Source organism: Oncorhynchus nerka, linkage group LG2, assembly GCF_034236695.1.
Source record: "Oncorhynchus nerka isolate Pitt River linkage group LG2, Oner_Uvic_2.0, whole genome shotgun sequence".
Classification (NCBI taxonomy): Eukaryota; Metazoa; Chordata; class Actinopteri; order Salmoniformes; family Salmonidae; genus Oncorhynchus; species Oncorhynchus nerka.
This window is the reverse complement of record NC_088397.1, coordinates 72169223-72181582: the sequence shown is the minus strand read 5'-3', so window position 1 is coordinate 72181582 and position 12360 is coordinate 72169223. Positions and strand designations below refer to the sequence as shown.

Below are 12360 nucleotides of genomic sequence, written 5' to 3'. Positions count from 1 at the left end.
CGGCTGCTCAATAACAATGACACAGGGCCCGGCCAAATAGTCAGCCCTTAGCCCAAGTTTTCACCTTCAATAAATACCAAAACACATTACTTTCCAAAGAAAGCTGGCACATTTCCCACCAGCCGGCCTGAGGCAGGAATGACAGTCAATACCGGTGAACTCTCTCTCTCCCTCACTGTGTACATTTGCATCTGACATTTGCATCTGACAAAAAAAGGTCAGACAATTTCTAATATGTTATCTTCATACTTGCTTATGTGGTGACATAGATAAAGACAGAGAAGACAGAACCTACATGCCAGGAGGTGTCTGAGAAAGGCCTGAAAAATTGTCAAAGACTCCAGCCACCTGAGACATGGACTGTTCTTCATGCTCCCGTCCATCAGGTAGTACCGGTGCATCAAGTCTCAGACCAACAGACTCATAAAAAGCTTCTATCCCTTGGTCATAAGACTGTTAAATGGCTAACCACTACTGCTCCCCCTTATACATACGCTGCTACTAAAATTATTATTGATTCGATTTATTACTACCACCACGCTGCTGTTCATTTATTATTGATTGCCATTATCATAGGTATTTATCTATTTATCCTGCTACTGGTCACTATTGGTCCCGTTTACATGTATATATTACCATTAGTACATAGCTAAAAGTATTTCTATATTCCTGCTACAGTCACTTTTCATCCCTGGTTACATGTGCTGTATATCCGCCTATCATGCCTACACTGACACTCTTACATACACACACTCACACACGCACCACTACACACACAACCACCCACCTCCTATGCTGCTGCCATACTATTATAATTATTATTATTTATCCTGTCACTTTTCCTAATCCCTGCCTACATGTAAATATCTACCTCAAATACTCAAGTATCCCTGCACATTGTAAATTTACCCTGTACAGTATATAAAGTTGAAGACAGAAGTTTACATACACACTAGCCAAATATATTTAAACTCAGTTTTCACAATTCCTGACATTTAATCCTAGTAAATATACCCTAGGAATATACCCTTAGGTCAGTTAGGATCACCACTTTATTTAAAGAATGTAAAATGTCAGAATAACAGTAGAGATAATTATTTATTTCAGCTTTTATTTCTTTCATCACATTCCCAGTGGGTCAAAAGTTTACATACACTCAATTAGTATTTGGTATCATTGCCTTTAAATTGTTTAACTTGGGTCAAACGTTTTGGGTAGCCTTCCACAAGCTTCCCACAATAAGTTGGGTGAATTTTGGCCCATTCCTCCTGACAGAGCTGGTGGGCGGTATGACGGTTGCGTGTTCCCATGGTGTTTATACTTGCATACTATTGTTTGTACGGATGAACGTGGTTCTTTCAGGTGTTTAGAAATTGCTCCCAAGGATGAATCAGACTTGTGGAGGTCTACAATGTCTTTTTCTGAGGTCTTGGCTGATTTTTTTTTTCCCATGATGCCAAGCAAAGAGGCACTGAGTTTGAAGGTAGGCCTTGAAATACATCCACAGGTACACCTCCAATTGACTCAAATGATGTCAATTAGCCTATCAGAAGCTTCTGAAGCCATGACATTTTCTGGAATTTTCCAAGCTGTTTAAAGGCACAGTCAATTTAGTGTATTTAAACTTCTGTCCCACTGGAATTGTGATACAGTGAATTATAAGTGAAATAATCTGCCTGTAAACAATTGTTGGAGAAATTACTTGTGTCTTGCACAATGTAGATGTCCTAACCGACTTGGCAAAACTATAGTTTGTTAACAAGAAATTTGTGGAGTGGTTGAATAGCAAGTTTTAATGACTCCAACCTCCTACTTCAACTGTAGCTTCCTTTCTTATTTCTCGTGTTAGAATTTTTTTTGTTATTATTATTATATTGAATACTGCACTGTTGGGTAAGGCTCACAAGTTTATCATTTTTCTGTACTTGTTCATATGAATCTTCTAAATCTTCAAACTTGAAATAGAGAGAGTCGGGTCGTTGAGTTGGCACTCTGCCCAGTCGTCATACCGTTTGTGTTCCATGGAACTCCCCCCCCCCCCCCCCCCCACTTAAACTCTGCATAAAGAGTGCACAAACTATTCAGACTCAAACAAACCGACTAGCACAACTCCTGACGTATCTGAGGAGAGGAGAGAAGAGGAAAGGAGAGGAGAAACAGAAGAGGGACTTTTTATGAAGACATAGTTTATATTATCTGGGGTGTCTTGACTGGACATACTCAGAAGACTCCAGATGTGTGTAGTTAGAGTCTTCTAACATTAATCTACCAGTACTGTAGTATCTGATAACAACACAGCAAAGGTTGACAGGCACACACTATTTGTCCGACGAACGATGTTCAACAGAACGCAGGAGCATGCTCTGACAGAATGACAAGTGAGTAACTGCAGCTGCTTCACACACATCTGTTGAAACAGTTACTTGTAGTGTGCTCACTACAATGTGAGCACACTACATCCTGTGGCATAAAGGTCCAGACCTCTTGGAAGAGGTCATTGTACTCACATATAAGGCTGAAGTATTTGTTTTCAGCAGAATGCTGTTTCACTGTAGTACTGTATATATAGAATTTTGTTGTTGTTAAACATAGCCGTTGCCTCAGGCTAGCAGGTATAACTGATCATTTTCCTGTGGTTTGTAACATTTGCATCAGCGAACAGACCTAGGCGAGCAGAACAACATAACTCGTGTTCACCTGAGGACACACTTCCTCATTCCAATGTAAATGCCTAGTGCTATTTTGGGTATGGTGGTCCTGTCCAGAAACAACCACACTTAAAACCTAGGTCCAAGGCAGGTCTAAGCAACATGGTAATAGTGCCACCTTTCCCTAACAGTTAAATAACATAATATAAATTATTCTGCTGATAATGATGATGATTATGATTAAAAGGATGGTCAATGGTCATGATGCCAACGATATCGAATACTGTGATAATGGTGATAGCGATTATGATAATGGGGGTGATAGTGTTGATAAAGAGGGTAATAATAACGATGATGAAGATGATTATGGTGATAGTGATAATTACGCCAATGATGATGCCTCTGTGTCTCTCCCCAGCTCCGTGGCTTGAAACGTCCCACTCGCTCGACTACACCCTTCCACCAGTGATCATTCACCTTGGTAACCACACAACGACAGCATTGAATAGCAACCAGTCCTGTAGTGGTGATGACGAGATCTTTAAGTACCGAGCCTACACTGTCACCTACCTACTGGTGTTTCCTATGGCGTTTCTTAGCAACATTGGAGCGCTGTTTGTGTTCCTGCGACTGATGCCCAAACGGTCTGCGTCCTCTGTCCTCATGACCAATCTCGCCCTATCAGATGCATGCTTCTCCCTCACCCTGCCGCTGCGATTGGCCTACTACTTCAGAGGCGCTCGCTGGGACCTCCCTGATTGGCTGTGCCGACTGTGTGTGTTTTGCTTCTATCTCAACCTCTACACCAGGTACAGTACACACACACAACCTAATTATCAGAATGTGAGTTGACACTGGTTGCCCAGAAAGACACTTAACTAATAAACTATGTCTTAACTATTCTTCCCTACAGCGTTCTCTTCCTTACTGGACTGAGCATGCTCCGTTGGCTGGCCGTGCTGAAGCCTCTCCGTCATCGAGCCTTGGCCACGCCCCTTCGTGCCTTATTGGCTTGCTTGGGCATTTGGCTGTTTGTGGGCGGCGCTTCAGTCCCATTCCTGTTTTCGGGGACCAGGGTGAGGGCGGGACTAACACGCTGCTTCGAGCCACGTAACCCTGCCTCCTGGAAGATGATCTTCATTCTCAACTACGTGGGCATGACATTCGGCTTCCTGATCCCGTTCCTCACCATCCTCGGTTGCTACGGCTGCATCATCCACCGACTGACAGCTACAGTCTCGTCAGCATTAGGGTTGACTGGTAGCCTGAACAGGAACAAGATACGTAACCAGGGGAGACGTCGGCGCCGGCGCCGGTCTCTGCGTCTGGTCGCCATGGTGATCTGCACATTCCTACTGTGCTTTCTGCCCTATCACGTGGCTCGCTCACTGCACCTGCACGCGGTGGTGGGCAGGTGGGGCTGTGTTGCTACGGCGACACTGCAGCGGGTGTTGGTGGTGACGCTGTGTCTAGCGGCGGCCAACAGTGCGGTTAACCCTCTGTTGTACTACTACTCCGGGGAGACCTTTAGAGCGGTCATACGCAGCGCCTCGTCACGACGACGGTCCTTCTCCTCCTCCTTCACTCAGGGCAGCCTGCTGCTCTCTCGCAGAAAGAAGACCACAATGCCTACAACAGCAACAATGCGAGACTCACCCCTCGCTCCACCCCTAACCATTCCTGGGTCCCTACCAGACACACCCCTCGCTCCACCCCTAACCCTTCGTGGGTCCCTACCAGACACACCCCTCGCTCCACCCCTAACCCTTCCTGGGTCCCTACCAGACACACCCCTCGCTCCACCCCTAACCCTTCCTGAGTCGCTACCAGACACAAACCTCGCTCCACCCCTAACCCTTCCTGGGTCCCTACCAGACACGCAAAGCCGTGTGGAAGACAGTCTATAAAGGGTTCAAAACCTATTTGCCCTATACCCCACCTCTACTTACAGACACTGAGACCTGAACACCTAGCTACATTCTCCAGAATCAGAGACACTTTTCTGCACATGTAAAATGGAGCCCTGAGGACTGAACCAGAACCACACACACACACACACACACACCCACACGGAGACACTAACCTTTAGGTTTCCGAGGCACTTTGTGGGTGTGCTCTCTGTTATTTCCATTCCCACTGCCCGGCCGGCAGCCACAGGTGCCGGGCCTACTTTTGTTTGATTGTTTATTATCCCAGTGTTAATCATTACACTCTTCATAGATGTATCATATAGGTCGAAAACAGTTTGCACAAGTCCCACAGGCTCACATTTGTAGGTTAAATTTAATAATATCTTCAGTTGATCATAGTGACTGACAATTGTTGCCTACGTAATACATATTTAGTTTTTTCCTTGACATTGAAGTAACTATATTTGATGCAAGAGCTTCGAATACCATATGCGTCTCACAAAAGACCTCATCCAACATCAAGAGGCTCTTGTCCAGTTTGACATTGCATATAAAGTTAGCAGGACCATTGGAGACCAGCCAGACCTCATGCAGAGATTTGATAAAGACTGTTGGCTGAAGCCAGAGTCTGGAAAGCACTCAATCCCAAGGACATCTGATGATATCAACCATATAGTAAGTGTGCTTCTTGATCAGGTGTGTACCTGATCACGATTACTTTGACACCTGTCAGGTTTTACCAAAGCTTCCAGAACATCCAAATAAACCTGTTGCGCAAATTGGACTATGAGAAACTAGTGTTGTGGATCAGCAACCCCAAACTGAGGGAGAAGAACAAACTGTCTGCTCATTTGGCACGCAGACAGAGGCCCAAAGTTGACAGTTGATTTCAGCTGTAGTGCTGAGACCCTAGAATAGAAATTGTTATCTTAAAAGCCACAGTTAGAGAAGTGATGTAAGAAATGGGAAAGAATAAGTAGTACTGAAACCAATGACAATGTAGACTCACAAAATGTATATTTATTTTTATAATGTTCAGTGGCGTGTATTCATGGTTGCCAAGGGAAGCCAGGCTGCCCACAAAAAAATTACCAAAAAATAAATTATTAATTTATCTTTCGTCTCTGTGTTTCATAATTTTCCTTCAATTTGAAAGAAGCTGTATATTTCTCACCCTCTGTCTTTGTATGTGTCTGGTCAAAAAGATGCTGATGCTGTCTGGTCAATGTAACGGCGTTCTTCGTTTGTGGAAAGAGAGTCGGACCGAAATGCAGCGTGTTGGTTACTCATGTTACTTTAATGAAAGAAAACGTGGTACATGAAATAACTCATACTATGAAACCAGCAAACAGAACGTGAAACCTAAATACAGCCTATCTGGTGAACTACACAGAGACAGGAACAAACACCCACGAAATACCAAGCGAAACTCAGGCTGCCTAAATACGGTTCCCAATCAGAGACAACGAAAGCACCTGACTCTAATTGAGAATCGCCTCAGGCAGCCAAGCCTATACCACACCCCTAATCAGCCGCAATCCCAAATAATACAAACCCCAATACGAAACATAACATATAAACCCATGTCACACCCTGGCCTACCCAAACATATGAAAAAAACACAAAATACGATGACCAAGGCGTGACAGTCAAAAAGAGTATGACATTGTTGCCGCCTGTAGCATTTAATGCAAGGGAGGCCAACATGCATTTTGCCTCCTTTGATAAAAAAAGTATAAAATAATAGCCAATCAGCGTTGAGCTAAACTGAGTGAGTTCAACTGTGAATGGTCCTGGAGCACCAAAACAAGTGTCAAGGGAAGCCAGTGAGGATTTGGCTTCACTCCAAACGTAATTGACAGAAAAAAAACTTGAATTGTTGCATCTCGTTGTGTTGTTGTCCTCCAGTGGCTAGCTAGCTAAAATTGGTATTTTCCAAGAGACAGGGATTTTGACTTTTTAAACTCTCCGTATTGGCCGATGATTATAACGGCAATTCTGATCCAACCATAAATGCATACATTGCTGTGCCTGAGAGGATGGAAGTTCCATATGTAGCTAGATGTAACTAATGTTAACTAGCTGGCCTGGCGCATTGTTGCCCATGAAAGTAAGTTAGGCTAGCAAGCAAGCATTTTAGTCAGATAGCCTAGGACAACAAAAAATGTTAGCCTGTACTGTATGACAGAGTCGTAGACCCTTTCGTCATCATGAAAGCGAGGAGGACGGCATTGGTGTTTCTCTACAAGTAGGGTCAGCATGTTTTTTCTAGTTACATGGACACACGCACACACACACAAACAGAGAAGTCAGAACCATGGAAAGCCACATCATATTTGGTTTACGTAGTTTGAACTATCTTTTAGTTGTCACTGTATTAGATTAAGGTGATTTGATGATGTTGAAATGGTGCTTGAGTAGTGGAGGCAGCTCCTGTTTTCTTTGTGACTTGCATTAACTCTCCATGGTTCTAAATCAATAGTCGTTTAGTAGTCCGAAAATGTTGCTTGACCATGCTGTAGGTCATGTAACTGTTTGTTACATGCAATATGCTTTGTGGACTTCACAGGACAGAGGTTCCTCTCCAGTTTTGTGATGAAACAAAGGTGTGGTTGAATTTATTCTGCCACTGTATCTTCTAATTGTCTTGGCCTTAGGCCTGTATATCACGGGTGCAAGGCATTTGAACTAACAGGTTATAGAGCAAACAACACAATTATCAAAACACAGGTTGTAATATGGCTTTGTTTCTGGCTTGGCTTCCCCAGTGATTTTATCCACACACCGCTACTGATTACGTTACATTTTTTTGTACCATTTATTTGTGTAATTATTTTAACTGAAAATATTCCCTGTACCTTTTTTTTGTACCATTTATTTGTGTAATTACTTTGTTATGTACTGTTAATATTCTTCCTGTTGTTGCTGTCTGAGACTTTATATAGGAATAAGTTATATGGGCTATGATTTGTACACCATGCAAGAGCAGTAACACAACTGCCATAGCCTTTTCCCAATTCACTTTTTCAACTTTGAAAGTTTATAGTAGTACACCTTGTTACTTATTTCATCCAAAAAGGCAATTACAATGTCACGAGTCCGACCGAGGGTGGTTTCCCTTCCCGGGCGGGTGGCGCTCGGCGGTCGTCGTCACCGGCCTATTAGCTGCCACTGATTGTCTTTCCTCCCCCTCCTTGTATGTTTATTGGTAGCACCTGTTTATGTATGATTAGTTTGTCTTTATTAGACAGCCGGCCCGCCTGGTTGTTGTGCGGGATTATTTCAGTGTAACCTTCGGCTCTGTTGTAGAGGTACGTGTTAGTGCCTGGTCGTGATTTTTCCTGTTGTACATTTTCATTCCCTGTGTTTTGGGCCGTTACTATTGTGAGCACCCTGTGGTGCGTTGGTGCTATTAAAGACGCATTGCAGTCTCTGTCTCCTGCGTTTGACTCCACACCCACGACACCCGGAGCATTACATACAAATTCATTTACAATAGTCATATAATCCACTTAGCATTGATGTTTCCAAATCTGGATTATTTATTAAAGTCAAGTGAAGGAGAAAAATTAAGGAACAAGTAACTATGGGTGACAGGTCACATCTTGGCCCACTCTATACTTTAGATCAGGGTTTCCCAAACTCGGTCCTTAGATCTGGGGTGCACAGCTGTTTCAAATAATCAAAGCATGATGAGCTGGTTATTTGAATAAGCTGTGTAGTGCTAGGGATAAAACCAAAACGTGCACCCAGAGGGGCCCCACTGGGAAACCCTGCTTTAGATAACTCTAGAACAAATAATATCCTAGACTACATACCCCTTTGAAGTGTTAGGCAGATGAGACAATATTTACAGTTTTAATCAACACAGGATGCACAAGTCCTCATGTATGCACACTACACAGTAGTGTTTACAAAAGCCACAAGTTGTCCCAACACTGAATCATCATCTTAATCATCATCCCACAAAACCTAAGTGATGATAGACATTTAAGCTATTGCATGTCTCATGTCAGTAATGGGAAGAGCAGAAAACATTTCCTCAATTCAGAAGAGTAAGGGAATTGTGCTCCGAATGATTTTGTTAGTCTTACTCTAATTAGCTGATGTGCAATAAACAGAGACACTACCATGAACAGTTGTGTGGTCATATAATACCTCTCTCTGTTATTGCAGATTCCCTTCACTGACCAGTCTATGTCTTGGATGTAATTGTTGTCCTGCATGCCTCTCCTTGCAATGGCATGAGGTAGCACAATTGTCACAGGTGTTATGTTTGGGTGATATTGATTGTGTGACCTCATCATCAAAGAGCTGTAACAGTTCTGAACAAATATTCTGAAATTTCCATCCCCAACTACAACATTTTCCAGCAAGATATAACTTCCAAAGGGGGCAGAGTTGCAATCTACTGCAGAGATCTGTCATGCTATCCAGGTCTGTGCACAAACAGTTCGAGCTTCTACTTTTAAAAATCCACCTTTCCAGAAATAAGTATCTCACTGTTGCCGCTTATTATAGACCTCTCTCAGCCCCAAGCTGTGCCCTGGACACCATAAGGTGAATTGATTGCCCTCCATCCATCTTCAGAGTTCGTACTGTTAGGTGACCTAAACTGGGATATACTTAACAACACGGCCGTCCTACAATCTAAGCTAGATGCCCTCAATCTCACACAAATTATCAAGGAAACTACCAGGTACAACCCTAAATCCGTAAACACGGGCACCCTCATAGATATCATCCAGACCAACCTGCCCTCTAAAAACTGCCTACACCTCTGCTGTCTTCAACCAGGATCTCAGTGATCACTGCCTAATTGCCTGCGTCCGTAATGGGTCTGCGGTCAAACAAGCACCCCTCATCACTGTCAAACGCTCCCTAAAACACTCCAGCGAGCAGGCCTTTCTAATCGACTTGGCCCGTGTATCCTGGAAGGATATCGACCTCATCCCGTCAGTAGAGGATGCCTGGTTGTTCTTTAAAAGTGCTTTCCTCACCATTTTAAATAAGCATGCCCCATTAAACAATTTAGAACGAAGAACAGATGTAGCCCTTGGTTCACTCCAGACGTGACTGGCCTTGACCAGCACAAAAACATCCTGTGGCGTACTGCATTAGCATCGAATAGCCCCTGCGATATGCAACTTTTCAGGGAAATTAGGAACCAATACACAGTCAGTTAGGAAAGCAAAAGCTAGCTTTTTCAAACAGAAATTAGCATCCTGTAGCACAAATTCTCACTGTAAAGTCCATGGAGAATAAGAGCACCTCCTCCCAGCTGCCCACTGCACTGAGGCTAGGAAACACTGTCACCACCGATAAATCTACGATAATCGAGAATGTCATGCTTTCCACCTGGCTACCCCTACCAACAGCTCTGCACCCCTTCGCAGAGCTGTCAATCACCGCATTCTTATCGGCAGACTCAACACCCTTGGTTTCTCAAATGACTGCCTCGCCTGGTTCACCAACTACTTCTCAGACAGAGTTCAGTGTGTCAAAACAGAGGGCCTGTTGTCCGGACCTCCTGCAGTCTCTATGAGGGTGCCACAGGGTTCAATTCTCGAGCTGACTCTTTTCTCTGTATATATCAATGATGTCGCTCTTAATGCGGGTGATTCTCAAATCCATCTCTACGCAGATGACGCCATTTTGTATACATCTGGCCCTTCTTTGGACACTGTGTTAACAAACCTCCAAACGAGCTTCAATGCCATACAACACTCCTTCCGTGGCCTCCAACTGCTTTTAAATGCTAGTAAAACTAAATGCATGGTCTTCAACCGATTGTTGCCCGCACCCGCCCGCTCGATTAGCATCACTACTCTTGACGGTTTTGACTTAGAATATGTGGACAACTACAAATACCTATGTGTCTGGTTAGACTGTAAACTCTCCTTCCAGACTCACATTAAGCATCTTCAATCCAACATTAAATCTAAAGTCAGCTTCTTATTTTGCAACAAAGCCTCCTTCACTCATGCTGATAAACCTACCCTTGTAAAACTGACTATCCTACCGATCCTTTACTTCGACGATGTAATTTACAAAATAGCCTCCAACACTCTACTCAGCAAATTGGATGCAGTCTATCACAGTGCCATCTGTTTTGTCACCAAAGCCCCATATACTGCCCACCACTGTGACCTGTATGCAAAATTCACTGAAGCTGGAGTCTTATCCCTCTTTAACTTTAAGCATCAGCTGTTAGAGCAGCTTACAGATCACTGCACCTGTACACAGCCCATCTGTAATTAGCCCACCCAACTACCTCATCCCCATGTTATTTATTTTTGCTCTTTTGCACCCCAGTACCTCTACTTGCACATCATCATCTGCACATCTATCACTCCAGTGTTAATGCTAAATTGTAATTATTTTGCAACTATGGCATATTTATTGCCTTTACCTCCCTAATCTTACAACATTTGCACACACTGTATATTGATTTTTCTATTGTATTATTGACTGTATGTTTGTTTGTCCCATGTGTAACTCTGTGTTGTTGTTTTTGTCGCACTGCTTTGCCTTATCTTGGCCAGGTCGCTGTTGTAAATGAGAACTGATTCTCAACTGGCCTACCTGTTTAAATAAAAGGTGAAATAAAGAAAATAAATAAATAAAAAGTAGAGCTCCTAGAGACTATACATTCCTTTATTGACAGGAAACGTTTTTTGGTGAAGCCGGCTCCACTTTCAAATTCATAGATAGACTGATGGATGCAAGGACTGACCATCCATGAGATCAACATGATAGTTACCCAAGCTCATAGTTTGGTTTCTGATGGTGTCAGACAGTTGAGCTAAGCTCATGAGGCATTTATGTTTTATTCTTCAAGAATCAATGGCTATATACATACACCTCAAATTGGCACCCCAAAAAGAGGATCAAATAAATAAATACAAATACAGATTTAGATTGTATGCAAAACAAATGGGAGAATTGTATAATTTTATACGAGTACAAGATAAAGAGATTTTTGTTCAACATGCCAATTTTTGGGGGATTGACCCACCTAAGAATCTGCATTAACATTCTACTTTCTGCATATGCAGAAAATAACCTCATACCTACTATAAAATATGTTGGTGGATCTTTGATGTTATGGGACTGTTTTGCTTCCACTGGTCCTGGGGCCCTTGTTAAGGTTGACAGCATCATGATCCCCAAGTATCAGGACATGTTTGCCAAAAACCTGGTTGCTTCTGGCCACAAATGGATCTTCCAGCAAGACAATGACCCCAAGCACACAATAACATCCGCAAAGAAATTGTTTATTGACAACAAAAATCAACATTTTGCAATGGGCATCTCAGTCTGTCATTTTGAAATGGCCATATTCATCATATTCATTCACCAATTATTTTAATGATTACTTAATTGACAAAGTGGGCAACTTAGGCAGGAAATGCAAACAATTGTTATTGATCAATAATCACAAAGCTCCTGGCATTGATAACTTAGATAGAAAGCTACTGAGGATGGTAACTGACTTTATAACCAATCCTTTCGGTCATATATTTAATCTGAGGCTAGAGGAAAGTCTTTGTCCTCAGGCCTGGAGGGAAGCCAATGTCATTCCACTACCCAAGAATGGTAAAGTGGCCTTTTGTCACATTCTGACCATAGTTCTTTTGTGTTTTCCTTGTTTTAGTGTTGGTCAGGACGTGAGCTGGGTGGGCATTCTATGTTGTGTGTCTAGTTTGTCTATTTCTATGTTTGGCCTGATATGGTTCTCAATCAGAGGCAGGTGTTAGTCATTGTCTCTGATTGGGAACCATATTTAGGTAGCCTGTTTT

At 42.8% G+C, this 12360-nt stretch overlaps 1 pseudogene; it reads left to right on the top strand.

The window, feature by feature from the left end:
• The first annotated feature begins 392 nt into the window (after nt 1-392).
• On the top strand, nt 393-5673 carry LOC115141848 (cysteinyl leukotriene receptor 2-like; annotated as a pseudogene).
• The last annotated feature ends 6687 nt before the right edge of the window (nt 5674-12360 follow it).